Source organism: Symphalangus syndactylus, chromosome 21, assembly GCF_028878055.3.
Source record: "Symphalangus syndactylus isolate Jambi chromosome 21, NHGRI_mSymSyn1-v2.1_pri, whole genome shotgun sequence".
NCBI classification, from domain to species: Eukaryota; Metazoa; Chordata; class Mammalia; order Primates; family Hylobatidae; genus Symphalangus; species Symphalangus syndactylus.
The window spans coordinates 15,874,763-15,898,343 of NC_072443.2; the positions used below are offsets into that span (position 1 = coordinate 15,874,763).

At 38.1% G+C, this 23,581-nt stretch overlaps 1 long non-coding RNA gene across 2 annotated transcripts in view; it reads right to left on the minus strand.

Moving 5' to 3' along the window:
• The window catches only part of LOC129471164 (uncharacterized), a 56,188-nt gene that overhangs the window by 23,338 nt on the left and 9,269 nt on the right, over nucleotides 1–23,581 (minus strand). Inside the window, exons 4-5 of one of the 2 annotated variants that reach the window (XR_008653503.2) lie at nucleotides 22,812–22,942; nucleotides 19,071–20,193 (exon numbers count right to left, since the gene is read on the minus strand). The exons of the other annotated variant lie outside the window; for it this stretch is intronic. This is a non-coding gene — a long non-coding RNA (uncharacterized lncRNA). Of the gene's footprint in view, nucleotides 1–19,070; nucleotides 20,194–22,811; nucleotides 22,943–23,581 lie in introns of those variants that run through there. 2 annotated transcript variants of the gene reach the window in all.

The following is a 23,581-nucleotide window of genomic DNA, read 5'->3' on the forward strand; positions in this document are numbered from 1 at the left end:
TGAATTATGAACTTGAACTAGTATAGAGGAAGAAAAGGAATAAAACACAAAGTGATTGTGGATATATACTTGGTTAATTTAGATGATTTGATGATTGCATGTGTGAGGGAAAGGGTGAAAGAAAGAAGGAGGTGGTTCATGACTTCTGAGATAGTAGCATAAATACAGTAATGGTTCCACTATGGGAAAACAGTATCATGAGCCAAATTGAGACATCGGGTAGTGTTGCAGTATCAAAAGTGAGAATTTAGGGAAACATAATTAGGTTCTTTTTGGAAATGCTCTATTTGAAGTACCAGTAAAACACTACTTTATATGCTTACCACTTATTTTGTGCTTGCTCTTTGTGTAATGTTAATTTCTGGTTCACAAATGTCACTAACTCATGGAATTATGCTTCCAAAGTGGTGATATAAAATGTCTTTTCCACTAATCATAACATCATAGCATTAGAGTAATTACATTAAGAGTTGTGAATACACATGAGACAGTTTACTAAATAAAACAATTCTAAGCAGAGTTTCCATAAACTTTATAATATTAGGAATATTATAAATGGCAGGTCAGGACATATGTAGGTGTATTTCAACATACTTGTGAAAGATAAGACAAGCTAAGAGTATATATATATATATATATATATATATATATGATTTAAAGGTTTCTTTACTTGTTTTGACCCCAGACTTACTCTTTTTTTAAAAAAAATTATATATTTGTGCTTGCTCATAATTAGATACAAACATGATTTATTCAAACTAAGCTGCTTCTTTTTACTGTACAGACCTCCCTGCCCCACCCAATGATGAGGACATTAATGAATAGCAAAATAACTGGGAAATAATGCAACTAAAATAAAATATTTGCCAAAATAAATGAACAACTCACATTAGTAATGTCACTACCCTAGGGAGAAGTCAAAACAGATTGTCTAATTCAAGCAAAATCATTATAATGAAAAATTATTTTATGGAAACTTCTGGGAAATTGTTCTTTTTTGAATCACTTAGGCTGCCATTCCCAGGAGGAAGCAGTAGCTCCAAAATTTGTAGCCAAGAAAAATGTCTTTTTCTTATGACATCAAATGTTCAATAATGAATAGCAATGCTCAACTTATCTCTGACTTATTTAATGAAATTGACTGTATTTATTGATTTTCCCCTGAAACTTTATATTTTATCTTTAATAATCTTATTCAAAGGACATTGTCTGGGACCAAGAAAATTCTCAATCTTCCGAGATATCTCAATTTAACATTTTTCCTTCTATAAAGTTTATAATCCCTCTTCCCTTCCATAAGACTTTTTTTTTTTTTTTTTTAGACAGAGTCTCACTATCTCACCCAGGCTGGAGTGCAGTGGCACAATCTTGGCTCACTGCAACCTCCACCTCCTGATTTCAGGGAATCCTCCCGCCTCAGCTCCCCAGGTAGCTGGGACTACAGGCTCTTGCCACCATGTCCAGCTAATTTTTGTATTTTTTGTAGAGAAAGTTTTCACCATGTTGCCCAGGCTGGTCTAAAACTCCTGAGGTCAAACAATGCACCCGTCTTGGCCTCCCAAAGTGCTGGGATTACAGGAGTGAGCCACCATGCCTGGCCCCATAAGAGTTCTTTATGAGGATAAGGAATCTGTTACTTGAAATTAACCTGAATCAATTAAAATAGGCACAAATAACAATGTCTTGATAGTCAGATTTCTTCCTTCTTCTTTCCACCTGCTTTCCTCTTAGCTGCCTTCTTAATTTCAAGTATTAGAAATGGAGCTTCTATTAATATAATATATCTCAAAGTTGGAAAAGAGACAGATACTCTTTTGGTCTAACAAAGTATCTACTAAAAAGAATTGAGAAAATCAGTCATTTTGTATTGCAAAGATTACTCTCCTTCTGGCATACAGTAGATACCTTATTAGATTGTCCCAACATTCATGAGCATCTTTCTCCATTTCATTCTATTTCTGCCCGCATTGATAAGCAGATATGAGTGAAACAGAAAATGCCTGATAATCCAAGCTAGAGGCCAGGCATTAGAGGAGGCAGAAACTTGGTGGGGAATATGAACAAAAGAGATAAGAGGACCAAGGAAAAATACTGGGAGTGGGCAAATAGTAAGGTTTAACAGGAATACTCTCTGTTGAGCGTAGTGGTATCCACACAGTATCTTCTGAGGGCCTTGGAATAAGGCCTCTGTATCCGCAGACTAAGCCCAGGAACAAACAGAACAGGTTATGTCTCAACAACATTTGTGAAACTTGTTTGAGTTACAACATTTAGTGTTTTGCTTTAAGAAAAGTGATAATTAAATTTACTACAATTATTTGCTTATAATGAAACTATTTCTCATAGGCTCCCTGGCTTAGAGTTGTTGCAATTTGTTGCAATATTATCATATGTGACACAATATCTAGCTGTACCTTCATCAAATTATGCCACAGAACTAAACGTGGCAAGACATTACTATGACAAGTGTTATTGTAAGATACAAAAAAAGTGTACCGAGTATTTGCCATGAATTTATTTAATAAATCTTTGCAAAGTGCTATTTGTTGAAATACCCTCTCAGAAGAAAAGAGAAAGAGAAAAATTGAACTTGGTCCCCAAACGACAGAATAAGAACACTACTGTAAGACAGAACTATTTATGTGAATTTTCCAAGGGTAGTTCACAGGAGATACCTCTTAGAAAATGCCAGAAGATGATAGGTTCTGTAAAGAAGCATGTGAGACCACATCTTTAACTGAGAAGGAGAAAATGAATCCACAGAGAGAATGGGTAGAACTCAAGCAGACATCAATTCACCGGTGGCTATTTTGTGGCCTTAGTCAGTCAGGGCAGCTACAATGAAGTACCATAGTACTTAGCATCGAAGTACCATAGTATCGAAGTATTGGTGGCTTATAAACAACAGAAACTTACTTCTCACAGTTCTGGAGGATAGAAGACCACAGGTAGGGTGCCAGTATGGCAGGGGTTTGTTTTTTTTTTTTTTTTTTTTTTTGAGACGGAGTCTCGCTCTGTCGCCCAGGCTAGAGTGCAAGGGCGCGATCTCGGCTCACTGCAAGCTCCGTATGGCAGGGTTTTGGTGATTCTTGCCTGGGTTGCGGATTGACAACTTCTTGTGTCCTCACATGATGGTAAGAAAGCAAGAGAGAGCACGGTCTTATAAGGGCACTCTTTATAAGGGCACTAATTCCACCCTCTTGACCCAGTCACCTCCCAAAGGCCCCATCCCCTCAGCCCATCACACTGGGAATTTAGGCTTCAACATATTCATTTGGGGGAGACATGTTCAGTCTGCAACAGGCCCCAGACTGATGGTCTAGGATTAGTGTTAGCCAGGCAGAGCAGCCTACTTTGGATTTGACCGTATTCTAAAAGTTCAGACTTTTTTGCATTTTGCATTCCTCTCAATCAGAAGTTCAGGAAAAAACAAGGGAGATGTAGGACATAAAAGGCCCCGTCCTTGGGGTTCCATAAGGGTTGAAATCCTGAAACTCATTCTCCTTAGTATACTATCTGTTGTTAAGCTCACCGCAAGTAAAGAGTGCAGGAAGAAACTTCCAAATTCTTTTTGTTTTTTTTTTTTTTGAGACGGAGTCTCGCTCTGTCACCCAGGCTGGAGTGCAGTGGTGCGATCTCGGCTCACTGGAAGCTCCGCCTCCTGGGTTCCCGCCATTCTCCTGCCTCAGCCTCTCCGAGTAGCTGGGACTACAGGCGCCGCCACCACGCCCGGCTAATTTTTTTGTATTTTTAGTAGAGACGGGGTTTCACCGTGGTCTCGATCTCCTGACCTCGTGATCCACCCGCCTCGGCCTCCCAAAGTGCTGGGATGACAGGCGTGAGCCCTGCACCCAGCAGAAAGTTCCAAATTCTTAACTGCCCAGGAAATGATGGTTAACATGCCTCTTTGTATATATTTTACAGAAATGGTCGGGGACAATCAGAATCAGGTAGTGCTTAGGCAATTTCTAAATTATGCCTAGGAGCTAATGGTCCACCTCAGGGTATTGAATTTGTTTAAAATTCTCCATTTTTAGGTTAATTTTAGTTAATTTAGGTGAAAGACATGAAAACCAAAGACATTCAAAATGACCAAAAACGAAGTAGATGGGCTTCATTTTATTTCTGAAGTGAGTTGGGCAAGCATGTCACAGACAACGTACCTTCTCAAGGAGTTACTTCTTAGTGCTGGAGAATATTCACAGTCTTGTGATTGTTTATGAAAGGGATGGGGTCCAAGCCAGAGCCAACCAAATTGTTTCACATAAAATTTTGCTACTTCAAGCTGTTCCTCAGTGAGTCTCCCAGCATCTGTGAGAAGTCTGACGATTGTGATGGTTAATGCTGAATGTCAACTTGATTGGATTGAAGGATGCAGTATTGATCCTGGGTGTGTCTGTGAGGGTGTCGCCAAAGGAGATTAACATTTGAGTCAGTGGGCAGGGGAAGACAGACCCACCCTTAATCCAGTGGGCACCGTCTAATCAGCCACGAATTAATTATAAAGCAGGCAGAAAAACATGAAGCCATGAGATGTGCCTAGCCTCCCAGCCCACATCTTTCTGTCATGCTGGATGCTTCTTGCCCTTGAACATTGGACTCAAAGTTCTTCAGTTTTGGGACTTGGACTGGCTCTCATTGCTCCTCAGCTTGCAGACAGCCTATTGTGGAACCTTGTTTAATTAATTATTATTTTTGAGATGGAGTCTCTCTCTGTTGCCCAAGCTGGAGTGCAATGGCGTGATCTCAGCTCACTGCAACCTCTGCCTCCTGGGTTCAAGGGATTCTCCTGCCTCAGCCTCCCGAATAGCTGGGATTACAGGTGCCCGCCAGCATGCCCAGCTAATTTTTTAGTAGAGACTGGGTTTTACCATGTTGGTCAGGTTGGTCTCGAACTCCTGACCTCAGGTGATCCGACCACCTCAGCCTCTCAAAGTTCTGGGATTACAAAGGTGAGCCACCACGTTTTATGGAACCTTGTGATAGTGTAAGTTAATACTTTATAATAAACTCATATATATATATATATATATATATATATATATATATGTGTGTGTATATATCTCCTATCAGTTGTCCTTCTAAGAGAACACTGACTAATACAACAATCTAGGTATAACTTCAATAAATGGTCTATAATACTTGCGGAAACCCCACTGTGTCTTTAGGTCTCTAGAATGAGTTGCACGGGATTTATGATGAGGTTTGCCATCGCAATAGTCTTTCTGTTCACCCCAAGTTTGCTATTATGAGCTTCACAAACTCACCAAAAATGCAGCAGAAACTGGCTTTTGTCAAGGGCACTGTAGCACACCCTGGTTAGATGCTCACCCAGTCTATTTTCTGTTTTCAAGAATGCAGAAAGAATATTTCTTAGCCTTAGCATCTTTTTAGGTTAGCTTGGAAATCCATGTGATAAACTTTGGCCAATGAAATATGAATGAAAGTGGTATTTGCTTCTTTTTAGCCTGTATGTTAAAATCTCCCAGAGATATTCAACCGGAGCCCTCTCTCTCTTTTGCCCCGAGGCTTAATGCAAACATCCCAGCCATATCAGAGTCATATAATGAAAAAAGCCAGAATCCTTTAAACACAAACTTGGAGGAAAACTTTGCTCAGAAGGGACACCCAAAATGCATCAGACTGAGATGTGAGTGTGACATAATGTATGGTGGGGTAGTAGCATTAGTTTGGACACTGTATTCATTTACTCAATAAATATTTATTGAATGCCTACCATGTGCCAGCAACTAAGCACTAGAGATACAGTCCCCTAACCACTGGACATATAGTGGTGAACAAAAAGGGCGATATTTTTTCTATCATGGTGCTTATATTCTAACAGAGGAACTAGATGGTAAACAAAAATAATACGGATAAATGGTTTAGGGGAAAAAAAGTTGAATAAGGAGTGACTGGAAGAGATTCTATTTCACACAAGGGTCTAAAGAATGCTCTCTGGAAATCTGAATGAAGTGAAGGACCAAGCCAGGCTATTGTCTTAAGAAAGAATATCCTAGGCAAAGAGAATAGCGGTTTAAAAGTCCTGAGATGGGATTTCGTGGCAAAAATATTGAGGAAACTATGATGTCACCAAAAGAAGAGAAGAAGGAAAAAGTAAGACCTTTATAGCAACTAGATCTATGGGAGAGATATGCTACAAACATTCTTCATTCTCGAAGTCCAAATGTGTTTTTAAATCAATGGGTTTGATAGCCAAAATAATAATAGAATTATTGTCTTCACATCACCTCTGCAATAGAAATTGAAAATAAATGTACTTCCTATTTCAACAGTTTATTAGTTAGTAATTTCTGATTATGTTCAGACAGCCTCTTGTAACAATGCCTTCTCTGTCAACATTCAAACATACAGTGCATGATTCTAGAAGAAAAAAAATGTGTGCATGTTAAGCCATTGAGGTTTGGATGTGATTTGCTATAGTGACTAGCATCAACTATCCTGTCTAATACAGACAACTTTTAAACCTGTCTCCCCAAGGTGATCTAGCGATTTTAGGAGTCATGGCTCATTTTTGTCCCAAATCCTTCCGAACAGATAAAGAATGAGCATTTATGTACATAACAGCTCCCAGTTGTTCTGTCTGAAGCACGAAACAGCCTAAGCCTAGCAACATACTTGTCTCACCTGGCAGGCCACTTTAATAACCACAGTATATCCAGTAAGCTTAGAAAATCTACACTCATGAATGATGCAAAAATCTTTTTCTCAGGTTATGAATTTCTCATTCCATCTGCATTCTGAGTAAGAGAGAAATTTTGGGAGTTGTTTACAATGGAGAAGTGTTTTTGAATGGCAAGAATAAAAACACCAAAGTCAGTTCCTTAGCCCCAGAGGACCAAAAATTAGAAAGATTTAATGGAACTCTATTAAAATATGCTAAACACTGTCGTAAGAGCAGAAAAAAGAACAGAGCTAACATGAGTGTTTCTTAACCGATTCCTACAAAGCAGCTAAAAATGACACCTACTGGTTTCATTCTCCAGGTCTGACATGAAGGTGAGAACCTTGGTTCCCATTTGAGTGTCTGTTTAGCAAAAAAAAAAAAAAGAATCAGAACTGGGAAGTTAGAACCAAATACATTAAAAGTATGGATTTTAAGCATCCATCATACAGCATCTTAAATAGCTTGAAGTTATTTAATTAACATTTGATACTAATGCTGAATAACATTCATAATCAAGGAACTGTTTTTTCCAGCTCTAATGATAAAAAACAAAAACAGTGAAGATGTTTCATGAGCAGAATATATTAATCATATTACTCAAAAATACTCCTTTTTAAAATTCCACGTCTAAATGGAATCAGCTAGGGGTTGACGTATTTCAGGAGGGTCCCCATTATGATAACCTGGGTGCCATATATATAACACTAAGTCACATAATGGACATATATCATTTGGACAATTACCCACCAAAAATAATTTAGGTATGTGGCTTGTTTAAATTATTGTTTTGTTTTAATTTTAAATAAAGGAGCCAGTTACCTCTTTGCCTTGCCTAACAATGTGGATTTCTAGAAGATATAATTACCTCTGCAACTAATCTTCCTCTACTTGGGGAAAGGTACCAGAGGGAGCTTCAGTTGCTGTATTAGTCCATTCTTGTATAAAGAAATACCTGAGACAGAGTAATTTATAAAGAAAAGAGGTTTAATTGGCTCCCAGTTCCATAGACTGTACAGGAAGCGTGAAGCTGGCCATCTGCTCTGCTTCTGGGGAGAACTTAGGAAATGTACCATTCCGGAAGGCAAAGCATATTTCACATGGCCAGAGCAAGAGGAAGACAGAAAGTGGGGAGGTGCTACCCACTTTTAAACAACCAGATCTCATGAGAACTCTATCATGAAGACAGCACTAGAGGGATGGAGCTAAACCATTAGAAATGGCTCCCATTATCCTGTCCCCTCACACCAGGCCCTACGTGCAGCACTGGGGATTACCTTTCAACATGAGATTTGGGTGCAGACACAGACACAAACTGTATCAGTTGCATACATATAAAGTGATACCCATTTTTTATTCAGAAAGAGAACTTCAAGTTTTTAAAATTGGAATGGGGCTATTGAGGGGTTTGGCATAGTTACGTGAATTTGGATTTATCTATATCCACACGATAAGCTTGTAAATGATGAAATCTTTTCTCGAAATAAATAAGCAAGTAAGCTGGAATGTTGATGGCTTCTGCTATAGACTGTTTGGGAAAAATAACAGAATTGTTTGTGAAATTCCCATTTCACTACTGGTTTACCCTGCTCACGGAATGAAAGTCTCTGTGAATGGAGGGGACTCATACTATACATTGAAAAACATAGCAAAGAGCCAGCAAAGTATGCAGTTGATTTTCATTTATTAATCTTGTACCCTGAGGAATTATGATGGAGTAAAGAGACATGAATAGCAAACACATAGTCCGCCCACATCTTGACAATAGACTACTGTGGGTAATGTCATCAGACTGGCCAGACTTTCCAATGACAATAACCAGGACTGATTCACTCAAAATTAACTCTACTGGGTTGTGGATATCTTAGGAAGAGAAGCTGAGAAGTAGAATAAGATTGTCCCACTTTAAAGGATGCAGCTTCAAACCCATAGTGATTTGATCCTAAAAGGCAGGGAATTTTATACTGAACCTGAATTTGGTAAAGCCGGACATATTAGCTCCCCAAATTCTTTCTTAAATTGCAACAATTTGTGGTCATGACCTCTTTCTCTGATGCTGATTATAGGTTTTTCATATCCCTAGCTTCATCCTGCCTTGCTCTGCAGGAGGAAAAAGAAAAGTAAACTTGAGTCTTATTCTTAAGGCTTACTTGAACAAACATGGTCTTTTCCTCCTTCAAAATGGCATCCTAAGTTCATTCTAAACTGGTCCTGACACTTAGATAATCTCTTAGAAGTTCACCAGGCCCATTATAAAGGAATTCTGTTTTATCATAAGGAGGTATTTTTGCCTGAGGGAGGCAGTCTGGCCACTTAGCTTCAAAGCTGACTTACTTCCACTCCACTAGCTCTCATTCTTGGTACATTGTAGCCTTTAGCAAAATAGCTTTAGCAAGAAATAAGGAAATGCAATGAAGAACAAAATCATCAAGGGCAATGAAAAGAGTCTTTTGAGCTATCATTTATTTTTTCCTCAGACTAAAAATATAAGCTTTATCGGGTTGTTCTCTAATCAGTTTCCACGCAGCTAGTTAACAGCATGCAAGAGGCAGGCTGCAGCACATCTCTGTAAAGCACTGTGATTTCTTATTTCGTGTGTAAGTACTTTTCAGCTTCATAGCTCAACATACACAGTGAAAACGTTGACAACCCAAGTCTTATTCATTGTCATAAATGAAACCAGAGTGTATTTTCTTTAGATTTTGTCACTTCATTAACTTAGAGAACAATATGGAAGAGGTGCTTTACTGCTAAAAATAATATCATTGCTGTATTGATTCTTAGACCAGCCATGACCAAAAGAATTAGCACTGTTTGTCACCTTTTGTTAAGCAGAAAGGATAGAGAGTTTGGGAGTATGTAGGGACAACTGGAAAGTGTTAAACAGAATCAAATGGGCACACATTAGTCTTTCTATCCTATACAGCACTAGACATTGTCCCTGATTTATATGTTCGTTTTTTCATCTTTTTACAAAAATTACTTAGCTCATTCTATAAAATCAGACAGAAAAGATCAAAATTACAGCCAACCAACATAGAAAATAGAAACCAAGTATAGTAGGTCACATGACTCTATATTCTATTTAAATCGTTTCATATTATCTGTCAAGTTTCACTAAAATGGCAGAGACTAAAATTTTTTTTTGAAAAGGCAATCATTGTTATTCAAGTGCACTTTAAAGAGAAAAAAGAAATGTACTGCAAGGAAGAAGAATTACCAAGAAGGAGTGCAGAAAATAAAACTTCCTATTTTAGGCAGTCAAATAATAAATTGCACAAGCACAAAAATGTGGAATACTTTACATCAACTGGAGAATTGTGGTTATTAAAATGATCTGCCAATAGAAACAAAGCGAAGTTTAAGTGATGAATAGCTAACAGCTGCACCTTTACTGCACTGTCAGGAATTTATAATGAGGTTTAGGTACTGTTCTTCTTTTCTTTTCACTTTTTTTTGGTAAACAAAAACGGAGGCTTAGAAAAATCCTTAAGACTAAACTCTGTAGTAGATTACATTCTAGGTTTAAAATGTTGTAGAATATTTATGCTTCAAAATTAAATTTGGGGAGTAAAACAATGCATCTCTTCTGCTCGTACTGTCTTCAAAATAACCCTAAACAGTACATGAATGCCCAGCTTCAAAAAACTTATAGCAAAAATAAACGTCCTTGGGATAAGGATTGAATAGTTCAGGTAATATTTATAGGCACTGAAATTCCTTTTGTAGAATAAAACAAAGAAAAAACTTAAAAGCCATTAACATAGAAAACACCAAGTTCTTTTTAAATACATACATTGCAAATTGACATTAGGAATAATATTCAAACAAACATAGTAAGTGTCTGATTCCCATACTGTATTACCTAAAAGATCAACAATCTCAAGGATATATTATTCTAGCCTTAAAAACAAAATTAGAGAACTATGGTATAATTAATTTTTGTCTATATTTGTCTTCTTCACTTCTAGCCTTTGAGTGTTCTGAACATTATAGCTAGGGCCAGTTAACTTTATTAATTAGCTCTTCTCAAGATCTTAGACAAAAATCTGAGTCTAGTCAGATTTACCATATGCCGGTTTCATGGCAGCAGAAAATCTAATTTGTCCAAGCATGTTTGTTCTAAGAACTGGTCTCTTTATTATTATTATTATTATTATACTTTAGGTTCTAGGGTACATGTGCACAACGTGCAGGTTTGTTACATATGTATACATGTGCCATGTTGGTGTGCTGCACCCATTAACTCGTCATTTAGCATTACGTATATCTCCTAATGCTGTCCCCCCAACCCACAACAGTCCCCGGAGTGTGATGTTCCCCTTCCTGTGTCCGTGGGTTCTCATTGTTCAATTCCCACCTATGAGTGAGAACATGCGGTGTTTGGTTTTTTGTCCTTGTGATAGTTTACTGAGAATGATGGTTTCCAGTTTCATCCATGTCCCTACAAAGGACATAAACTCATCATTTTTTATGGCTGCATAGTATTCCATGGTGTATATGTGCCACATTTTCTTAATCCAGTCTATTGTTGTTGGACATTTGGGTTGGTTCCAAGTCTTTGCTATTGTGAATAGTGCCATAATAAACATACGTGTGCATGTGTCTTTATAGCAGCATGATTTATAGTCCTTTGGGTATATACCCAGTAATGGGATGGCTGGGTCAAATGGTATTTCTAGTTCGAGATCCCTGAGGAATCACCACACTGACTTCCACAATGGTTGAACTAGTTTACAGTCCCACCAACAGTGTAAAAGTGTTCCTATTTCTCCACATCGTCTCCAGCACCTGTTGTTTCCTGACTTTTTAATGATGGCCATTCTAACTGGTGTGAGATGGTATCTCATTGTGGTTTTGATTTGCATTTCTCTGATGGCCAGTGATGATGAGCATTTTTTCATGTGTTTTTTGGCTGCATAAATGTCTTCTTTTGAGAAGTGTCTGTTCATGTCCTTTACCCACTTTTTGATGGGGTTGTTTTTTTCTTGTAAATTTGTTTGAGTTCATTGTAGATTCTGGATATTAACCCTTTGTCAGATGAGTAGGTTGCGAAAATTTTCTCCCATTCTGTAGGTTGCCTGTTCACTCTGATGGTAGTTTCTTTTGCTGTGCAGAAGCTCTTTAGTTTAATGAGATCCCATTTGTCAATTTTGGCTTTTGTTGCCACTGCTTTTGGTGTTTTAGACATGAATTCCTTGCCCATGCCTATGTCCTGAATGGTATTGCCTAGGTTTTCTTCTAGGGTTTTTATGGTTTTAGGTCTAACATTTAAGTCTTTAATCCATCTTGAATTAATTTTTGTATAAGGTGTAAGGAAGGGATCCAGTTTCAGCTTTCTACATATGGCTAGCCAGTGTCTCTTTTTTTTTATTAAAGCCCGTTGACCAAAGGTGACCAGGAGCACAAATGCAGTGAAATAAAGGAGGGCTCATTCATTTCCTGAAGCAAGGATAACACACAGCACACAGCAGAGCCACTGTGGGGCAACTTGGATGGAGATAGGGAGAAGAGGACCTCTCATAGGGTTTTGGCTTGTGCTGGCTGATTCCAAGAGGAATGCAGAAGTGGGAGAAGTGCAATGGTTCTGCAATTGTCTATTTCAATAATCTTTTTTCAAGTAGTGGGAGAAATGAGATAGGGTTGAGTATGTCATCAGTAAGAAAGTAGCAATCACTAAAAAAAGATTATTAGTAATTTTAAAGATGAGGTATGGCCGTGGGTACAATTCTATTAGAAATATGGTTTTCTGTTCACTTTGTCCCTGATCTATTGGAAAACTGTTGATGTTCCTTTAGGAATATTTCAGTCTTATCATCATCAGGATTAATTTTTACTTTCACATCTTATTCCTCTTTCAAATAAGTCCGTACTACAAATCTCAGGTTCTTATTCAATGAATGCCAGTATTTAATTTGTTTTCGTTTTCTGTTCAGTTACACTACTCTTATATGTTATTTATAAAGATCAAGCACAAAGCTCTGAATACCATTTGGCTGGGATTGCAGTACTTTCCACGAGATCTTCCTCATGCTAATGGGTTTATGGGCAGCTGCTGCCAAACTGTCACCTGCCAGGACGTCTGGCTATTTTAAGTACAGTATATCTCAGTTGCCTACACTTCCTCCATTTCCTGCTTTAGGAAATTTTTCCTAATTTTCTGCCTCTTTTTTTTTTTTTTTGTTATATTGTTCTCTCTTGGCCAACAGAAAGGAATGAAAATACAAACAAAAAGTTGGAAAATGTGGTCCAAAGTACAAATGTTTCTCAATATTTTGGTGTTTGGCAATTAATAACTCATGCCATGAACAGCAGCAATGAAAACTTTATAGTTTTTATTATTGGCTTTAAAAATAAGAACAAAATACACTGAATAAACCTGAAATGAAAAGAGAAGCATTTCTCCTTTGTTTCAAAACTAAGCCAAGATAGCTTGGGTTTGAGCCTTGCTGGAGATTTGTGGTCCAGTCCTATGCTATGAACTGATACTGGAAAAAATTATCTAACATTTTTGTGCCTTGATTTACTTCCTTCATAAAAGCTAATGTCGTAATAGTCCTACCTGATAAGATTGTTGATATGTAAGGTGCATAATGCAGCAATACTATCTTGCCTTTTTTGTTTGTTTTTAAACAAAGGCAATTTCTGTGGATGATATCATTAGAGGAAAAAATAACTGAGACTAGCTGTAAATTATTATCAAAAATCTTTCTAGAAAGCATACTTTACGAGCTTTATTCTTTACAATTAAATGCATTTTAGGTCAGCGCCATTGGACAGGAATATACATGATGGCAAGAATGGGAATAATTCAACAACATTATCTTGAGATAATATACCTAAAGTCTGTTGATAGGAGTAACAGTGATGTGGTGGTGCTAACAGAGTCCTTAAGAGCCGTTGTTGTTATGCCATTGTTTAAATCATTGAGGATTTTGCAATTTACGTGTCTCTGGAGGTCTTAAAAGTAAGTGCACACTATAAATCAAAGGAATAAAAATAATGGCCTTAGACATTATCAGCAAATAAAATATGACTACTAAATGATCTTAGTAACTTTTAAAGTAATACTTAATGTATAAAATATGTTATTTTGCTTCCCTGAAACATTTGTTTTAGCCCAATATTTTAAATTATTCATTCTTGCTTAATGTATTATGTTGAAATGTTTTGCCACCCAGTGGAGCAATGATTTAAATAAGACCATTTCTATCTACCTTATTTTTTGCTCCAAATATCATACATTAGGTACAAAATGTCAAATGTCACATTCTCCGATAGATGTGGTGACAGCCTTCTGAGCCTTGCTAAGCACCTCCTCAGCACGACTGAACTCCTTCATCATCGCCTTCAATTCGTTTACACAATTTTATTTTCTTATCAGTCAATTCAACACAGTTCCCAGCACCACAACAGAAGCCTTCTCTTTTAGTTTTTACCTTTATGAAACTCCAGCAAGCATCCTCCACCTAAACTTTCTTTAAAATTGACTTTAAATCTTTGCCTGAGGGGATTTTTTTTCTGCCTTCCAATTTTCCACTTCTGTGGCCTTCTCCTTGCCTCCACATACTCAGAAGCGTGTGCAGCTGATAGGAACACATTTGGAAAAAGGCGGTGCCGAGGAGCACCTCTCGCCTCGGCTTTTCCAGGGGGCTGCCCTCGGTTCACGTGGTGTGCGGTCTGTCCTGGTGGTGTCTGCCTACCGAGTTATCAATGTTTTAGGCTGCTTAGTCGATTCCAACATAGAGTCTCTCCTTTGTTTTTTAACACTGAGACAGATTGCCAGGAAAATGAAATTTAAATAACAGTCACAAAAACTCTCCGACATAGATGACATAAAAGGCACTTACTAAAGTAAATCATATCTTGGCAACTTAATGTCTTGCAGTAATGAGAAAATTTGAAGTCATTCCTAGGAACAATAGATCATACAGCTGTGTCCTTAACTGAAGCTTAATATAAAATGGAAAAAAAAAAAAAAAAGCAATACCCATTAATAAAGGAAACAGCTATGAAAATAAAACATACATGAACATATACTAAATCAAATATTTGAACAGCTTAAAAATAGTACTGTTAAAAAACGAGAGACAATTTTAGGCATAGCAAAAATCCTTTTAAAAGATACAGTTCAGCAATCTTCAAATCCAACTTCCTAGGAGGCAAACGCTTGTGGCACACAGTGAGAATCTGTATGGTTATTAAGACAGGTGAAACTGAACCTTAAAAATAGGATTTGAAAATTGTTTCCTCTGGTTGTGTTTCTTTCTGTGAAGTGCAGGTGTTTAGTATATTCATCATCAGGAGACGCTTTAGAAAATAATTGATCACATCTAGAGAATCAGTTTTACCAATCCACAAGTAGTGATCAGATTCAAAGATATACTTATATGTAACAAACTCAAAAGAGACTAAATATGAAAGTTGGGTGTCAATTTAATTTCACCACCCAGGCATTTGCAGAGGGCAATGATTTTCCTTTTTTTTTTTTTTTTTTTTTTTTTTTTTGCTGTTACTACCAAGTAGAAGTTCATATAGAAAATCTATAAAATACAGATAAACTAAAAATGGAAAATAAAAATCAACCTCAGTTGCACTCCAGAGATGAGCTCTGCTAGCTTTTTGAACTATGTCTTTTCAGCCGTTTAATGCATACTTCGTATTATTGTACATATTATTTGCATATATTATATAATACTTATAACAATATTTTAACAATAGAAACATGTTGCCCTATTGTATATGCTGTTTTACAACTTGCCATTTTTTATTGAATAATATGTAATAAATACTTTTTCATGTAATTCAGACAGCCAAGTATAAAGGGGTCACTGGAGAAGCTCCAAGCGCCCTGCACACTGGGGGAAGTGTGCACTGGGGTGGAGCCTGGGGAAGTTTGTGCCGCTTGCAGTGGGGAGAAGCCTGGCCTCCCCTGTTCCAGGTGGTACCTAGGATTCAGTCTGTGTGGTGGGAAGCCTGTTAGCAAGACCCTTGTTTTACTGTGAGTCCCTGTTTCACTTTTTTTTCCTTTTCACCCAATGAACCCTGCCCTTCTCACCTTTCAAAGTGCCTGGGACCCCAGTGTTTTAGGGTCACGTGACAAGGACCTTAAGGAGAAAGTCCTACAACATAATTAAATATAATTCTGGAGCAAAATGTTATATGGTAAAATTATCTATGATATTTGAATTTTAAGGAGCTAACACATCTCAAAAACCGACCTCAATCTAATTAGGAAACCTCAATTTTCAGTGATGGTGCAAAATCTTAATGTTAAAATGAAAGAAAAGGGAATCTTATTTGGATGAAAATTTTATCACATTCAAGGTTGCTTTTCGTTTCTGAGAGAGTCTGTGTACTGGGGGAAGGTTATGCTTGGCAGGGGAATGGGTGCTGGGGACAAGACCATCTTCCGCTGCTTACTCCTGCCATGTCTATCCCTCTGCAGTCTGGTCCCTGGTGCTGGTGCAGCCCATTGTTGGCTACATCTTTAACTTGGCACTGGTGAGTGGAAGACCGGTACCTGTATTCTCAATTTAATTTGATCTGAAGTCCTTGATCTGCAATGCTATAGTGCACTTGGCAAGGATAATGTCAGTTTCCCCCAGCTTTTAAAAGATCTTCAGCCTATCTCTTTTTGGCTTCTGTCAGCATCAAGTGCTAAATCCCCAGGTAGTTTTATGCTCCATCACTTGGCTGAGTAACTTCAGCTCTAGCCCTTCTCTCTCAGGTTCACATGAGCCATGTAAGTTATATTCCTACATTCTGACATCCTAAGGCAAACATCATGAGGGGAAAGAGGAGGGAAGGAGTGTGTCTTGCAGGCTCCCCTACCTACACAAAACACACATTTCCTCAGTCTCTGCTTGAAAGCACGCTTTAATAAACCCCTGCCATCAGAAATTTCCAGGCAAGGAGAAGGGACTATTTCTTTATTTTAGAGTCGCCCCACCTTTAATGGTTAATTTCTTGTGTCAATTTAACTGGGACACAATGCCCAGATATTTGGCCAAACGTTATTCTGGATGTGTGGAGGTGTATTCTTAGACGGGGTTAATATTTAAATCCGTGGACTTTGAGTAAAGCAGATTACCCTCCATAATGTGAGAGGGCCTCATCCAGTCAGTTGAAAGCCTTGCTAGAACAAAAAACTGACCTCCCCTGAAAAAGAGGCATTCTGTGGTAGATGTCCTTTGGACTCAAGACTGTAATTCTTTCTAGGTTTTTAACCCGCCAGTCTAACACGTAAATTTAAACTTCCACCTCCACAATTACATAAAACAATGCCAATTCCAAAAAAAAAAAAAAAGCTCTCTTTCCTGTTCTCTCTCTCTTCCCTTCTATGTACACACACACACACACACACACACACACACACACTCTATTTGTTCTGTTTCTCTGGAGAACCCAAAAAGCCCACCCCGAAAAACATTTTAGAGAACTCTTTGCCCCACCCCACTCCCTGCCGTAGGAGTGACCCTGGTGAGGACAAAAGTTAGTGATCAGTGATCGTGGTTTTTACTTTCCTCCTCTGTAGTGAACTTAATGGAGGCCCCCCAAAAAAGGTATGTCCACAATATAATCTCTGGAACCTATGCATGTCACCTTATTTGGAAAAAGGGTCTTTGCGGGTGTAATTAGGTTAACATGTTTTGAGATTAGATCGTCCTAAACCATCCAAGGGGGGTCCTAAATCCAATGATCAGTGTCTTTATAAGAAAAAGGCAGAGGGAGACTTGAGACAAAGAAGAAAAGGAGGCAATGTGACCACAGAGGTGGAGACTGGGGTGATGCAGCCGTAAATCAAGGAATGATAGCAGCCACCAGAAGTCGAGTGATGCAAGAAATGAATTCTCCTTGAATCCCTGATAACACCTTGACTTCAGACTTCTATCCTTCAGAACTGTGACAAAATAAATTACTGTTACTGTAAGCCACCAAGTTTGTGATCATCTGTCATGGCAGCCTCAAGAAACTGAAACACTGTCCTTTTTTCACAGCTCAGCTCTTACCTAATTTTTTTCTTGCATTTCACATACTCTTTGTATGGGAAAACAGAAGCAAGTGAGGTACAAAAACAGCCTCTTTTGGAATGTACTCTTGTTTACATTTCTATTTATACTCCTTACCCTCACAACCCTTAAGAATTTCACCAGTGGCTGGCAACGGAGAAATATTTCTTTAACCTAAAACTAAGAATCATTTTAAAATTTTCCTTGTCTACCAAAAATTACCTTTTGTTCCACTTTTACCATATGTATTTAACTAATGTTGAAGTTGTTAGATATTTGTTATAAAATAGAATGCTACAATGATCATATTTTTGGCTAAATACAACTAGGATGGGAAAATTTTATGTAAAAATGCTGAGTTATAGAACCTACAAAGACTTAAAGGTTTTGGTGTATCCGTAGCCTTCTTACCACACACCTTGCTTCTGATTCAATGTTTTCCAAAGTGTGTTTACAAAGGGTATTTGTTCCAAAAAGGTATGAGTTAACAAATAGGCAGTAGGTAGTAATGAGGCCCTTTAGCCCTGCTTCTTATGTATTGTATTGTGGCTACTCACCATGTTTTAAAGCATCTACATTTTAGTTGCCTTCGAAATGACCCCTGCTTTCTCTGTCAAAGTCTGGATTCAAGTTCTCAGTCTCCCTTGCAGATAGAACGCTGAGATTTACCTGGGATCTTCGAGTCGGATATACTGATATAATTACTCCTAAAGGGGAATAGAGTGAAATTACACAGAGTTAACCTTTTGAAGACCTTAGCAGTGAAATGGCCAGTTTAGCCTGGGCACCTGTGGAAGAATTTCTGACATGCCATGTCAGTTCTCATTGGTGTGAACTGAGATGATGGGCTGAAGTGATACCAGTGCTTTTCCTGGAGAGCTGCCCTGTGGTTTTCCTTGGGACTATTTCACACTCTAGAGCTTACCGTTCTGTCACTTGGGCTCTCTTGAGGAGTCAAGTATTTGTTTTATATTTTTAAATAACGACCTTTCTGTTTAAACCAGCTAGAGTGACTTTTCTTTATGTGGTGAAGAACATTGACCAAAAATATGTCAGATAAGTTCGGGAAACACAAGGTTAAATTGATTATGTAGTTTTCTTTACTAAAGACACTTTAAGATATTTAATGTGCCTTGTAAGCTTCTAAGCAGATAGAGCATGAAGTTTTTCCTCAAATGCATTTGAATACAACATACTTACTCTGAGGAAAATCATAAGATCTGTGTTTCATGGAAGACTGCTTGAGAAATGTTTTTGTTTCTTCAATCTACAAGAAAGATTCTGCTTGAGAAATAGTCTATGTTTCTATGTTTCTCCTGCCACAAGAAAGAGTCATCTTTTCTGCATGAAAATCTTACCATGATCTTCCCCTTCTCAAAATGTGTCAGTGGATTTCCATTCACCTACAGGATAAAAATGTAAACTCTTTGATGGGACATAAAATAGCTCTTCAACATCTAAGTCTTGTTTTCTGATCCAACCACATAGTCCTCCTCTCTCCTTCCTTTGCGGCTGTGGTCTGAATATGTCCCCTAAAACAGACATGTTTGGAACATAGTCCCCAGTGCAATAGTGTTTGGAGGTGTGGCCTAAATTAGGGAGGTGTTTACGCCATGAAGATTCCACTTTCATAAATGGACTCGTGCTCGTTTTAATGGGCTTGTGGCTGAGTTTGACGCTTGCTCTCTCACGCTCTTGTCCTCCTGCCTCTGCCATGACGATGTGGCCAGAAGGCCTTCAGCAGGTGTCTGCAGCTTAATATTGGGCTTCCAGCTTCCAGAAGTGTGAGAAATTTCTTTTTGTTTACAAATTACCCAGCCTTGGGGATTCCACTATAGCAACAGAAAATGGACTAAAACAGGATTAACTTCTATGTTTAATCCTACATTATTGAACTATGTATGGATTCCAGGACAAACCTTGTTCCCCGATATTTTCATCCAATATATGGACTCTATGCACTGCCTGGGATGCTCCTCTCTTGGGATTCTAACCAACTTCTTACATTTTAAACTCTCAGCTCAAATGCTGCATTCTCTGTGACATTGCACTTGACACCCCTAAGGCAGATTTAGGTGCCTCTTCTCTCTCTACTGCACTTGGCATACATGTCATTACAGCAATTGTCTTATTTAGTTGCAACGGCTTATTTGGAAGTGTTCCTCTGCTGTAGGCCATAGTTCCTTGAGGGCTTAGGCAGTGTCTTATTCCTTGTATGTCATTAACACAGGAAGAAGCCATGAGTACAGATCTTTACAGAATCAAGTCTTCTGTCTTTGTTAACCAATAAAGCAAGCACCCAGATTCAGACTGATGTGCAGAGTTCTTCGCTTCTGGTCCAAGTCCTTGCTGTACAAACTCCATATTGCCTGGGGGATGGGAAAAGGCTTATAAGCACCACTCAGTTCACCGCTTATATTTTTTCCTGAATGTGACAGAAATTCATTCTTTCTTATTCTCAACTCTCAGTACAGTGAGCCTGGGAGTTGCTTCTTACTGTAAAAGAAAAAAAAAATTATTCACTTTTCTCCCATGTGTTCCCAAGTCCTTTAAAGAATTTTGCTCCCTGATTCCTGCCCTAGGATTCTTTTTCTTTGTCTCAAACATCACTTTTGGATGCCAAGCTTTCCCTTTGGTCTGATTTTTCTTAAAGTGAAGTTAAGAAGTTTTGGATCTCTGAGACTAAAAAAAAAAAATCTTAAAGGAAAGAATTACTATTTCAGCCTCAGGATCAAACGTCAATAGATAATCAGTCATTTGCATTGTGGGGAATAATATTTTTTAAGTATAAATACTGTGTTTTTATGTAGAAAGAGGCTTTTCTTTTTTTGTTTCTTTCTGCGAGTTATTATTTAAAGGCCTGAATCTTTTATTTCACTTTGATAGACATCCAGAAAAGGGAGGATAAATTTATGCCCAAGAAGATGGTGCTAGATTGGTGAAGAAAACACTGCCTACTGCCAAATTTGCATTCCCAGTGTCGATCAGAGTGATGGCACATTACATATACGTAAATGTCTTTTAAATTACCAAAAAAATTAACAACTGAATGATAATCTTCACTAAAGAGTGTTAGGTATATAACAAGGGCATGAACCAATTGAGAAAGTATTATGAGAACTGGAAGTTGCCATGAAGAAAGAAGAAAGTTAAGGCCACTCCTCAAAGCTTTGTTCTAAAAGAAATAGAGTAGCATTCAGGAGGATCTACAGGGTCAAAAGTTGTCATCTTTGCCTAGTTTCATTTTGGTTTTTAAGTTGGAAAAGAAAGAAGTATCAATGTAGTCAAGAGCAAAAAGAGAGAGGTCTGGAAAGAGAAGGCACAAACTATGAAGGAATGTTCCTAAAAATGATGAAAGAAATATCATCCTGAGGAAAGGTAGAAAGGATTCACTTTGCATAACAGAGAGGCTTCTGTCTTTAACACAAGAGTGGGGCGGATATGAAAATGGAAACAGAGGGAATCAAGTTTATAGCAGAGGATCAGTACTTTAAAGGGTTTTTTTTCTTTTTTTTTTTTGTCTGAGAGACACTCTCATTTAGACATATATGTATGTATTTGTATCTGTTTGCCAATAGTTGAGAAAATATTACTCAATATTTTTTGGCACTCTGTCGAAACAGTTTAAGTTCCCTCTATTTTTTTAAGGTTATTCATTCATTGTATCCCTAATTCCACTCTCATTTATCTACTCTGTCTCTATTAGCACTTACCAAATACCTTTTATGTGTAATGTTTATCTATCCAGCAGTGCACTATTCATAGCACCTTGCATGTAAGGATAGGGTTGGCGAATATATCAGTGAAGGAAATAGAAAAACAAACAAACATGTTTCTGCCCTTGTGGATTTTCTATTCTAATATGAGAAGAGGCAGCAAGAGAAAAATAAAATTAAATTAATGAGTAAAACATGTAACTTGGGTTTTTATAAGTGCTATGAAGAAAAAAGAAGTCAGGGAATAAGAATGGGGAGTGACCAGGAAAGGTGAGATTGGAGTTTGTCTGAGGTAGACAGGGAGTCTCACTGAGAAAGTGATATTTGAACATCATGTCTCTTCTCTGCTCAAACCTTTGAAGAGCTTCCCACATCATCCAGAGCAAAAACCAAGAACCCTTAGAAAGGTCTACAAAGCCCTGCACATCTGCCCATCCCACATGTCTGTAACTTGATCTCCTACTCCCCCTCACTCACAGGCTGCAGAAGCAACCTGCTCTTAAAACCTGCACCTCCCGGACCAAGGGCCTCTGCACTTGCTTTTCCTTCGCCTAGAATCCAATTCCTCTAGACATTCAAACAGCTCGTCTCACTACCTCTTTCTATTCTTTGCTTATCACTCCCCAACAAGACCATTCCTCAGCACTTTTCTAAAATGTTAACATATCCTCTATGCCCCAGTACGTACAGAATCTTTCTTTTGTCCCTGCCTAATTTTACTGATAAAGTGTATCCATTTCTAAAATGCTATACAAATTATTCATTTTGTTAATATCTGTCTCTTCCAGAAACAGATAATTAATCACACCTCCATCCTCCTCCTCCTGCCCCCCACACCCCGTGTACTAGAAGACGAGCTCCTCCAGGCAGACATTGTTCTGTTCCTTTCACAGATGTGTTCACTGACCACCTACTGCTTCCCTGCAATACCTAGAAAAGTGTATTCAAAGTAGGCTTATGAATAAATATTTGAGAAGTACATGAGCAGAGGGAACACGCTATGGGATCTCTGGGAAGCAGATGTCCCAGGGAGAGGACCAGACGACAGGAGTGCCTGGCTTGTTCGGTGAACACTCCAGGGGCCACTGTGGCTGAGATCGATGAGCCCAGAGCGAAAAGCTGGACAATAGGGAATCAGGGAGTGCTTTTTTGGCCACTAGACAGATTTAGGTTTTACTCTGAGTATTGTGAGAAGTTTTGGATGAATTTTAACAAATTGACTATAACGGTCCAAGGGCTGAAACTGAAAGAACATTCAGTAGAGCACAGCAACAAACCCACGTAGATATGAAGAACGAGGCTTAGCTTCTTCCATCACATTGAGTGTCATCCTGTGCTCATGTATTTTTAATCAGCACAAATGTTGTATTGTCTTACCTATCTCCTTCTCTTCCTTACCTTTCTTTTCTTTCACTCCGCAGTATGTTTTCACAATCTGTCCATGCTGATTAGTGAACAACTAGTCAATTGCTTCTAATTGCTGAGTATTATTTCACTGTCAGCATCTATCTCTTCTTTCCTAATGTGAACTAGAAACAAGGTTAGAATTGGAAAAAGTCTGCTGTCGGGAGCACTGGGAGAAAAAAGATAAGAATCAATTTACTGAGGGGAATGGGATAGTGAGAATGAAACAGAAAAACGGTAGGTTAGGTTAGCCCATGTTAGAATTTGCCAGATGCGGACAGTGAAGGAAGAATAAGGCCACAGAATCAAAAGAAATAATAAAAAAAAAAGTGGCCAAAATGATCAACCATCGGGTCCATATGGATGTTAATTATTATAAGAAGAAAAATAGCAACAATCACACCAAGATATTATTCACTAAATACTTTCATCATGCAAGACACTGTTCTAGGGATTCACATACATTGAGGAAGGGACCAATACGTTTGGAGCAAAAAAGAAACCCAGATATTTGTTACTACGTAGAAATAAGCTGTTTAATGGAAATAACAAAATGAAAAAAGAAGTGTTGTACATGGTATTCAGATGCACTGATATTTAATTTTCCAGATGTAAATACTTTCAAGATGATGACAGGTGTGGTAAATGTCTTCACAACTAGATAAGAGACGACGATGTTAGTGAATCATCAACATAGACAATGAAGTCTCTAAGATGAAGCTAGTGATGTACTAGCCACAGCTGCAATTGGAAGATAGGACAGT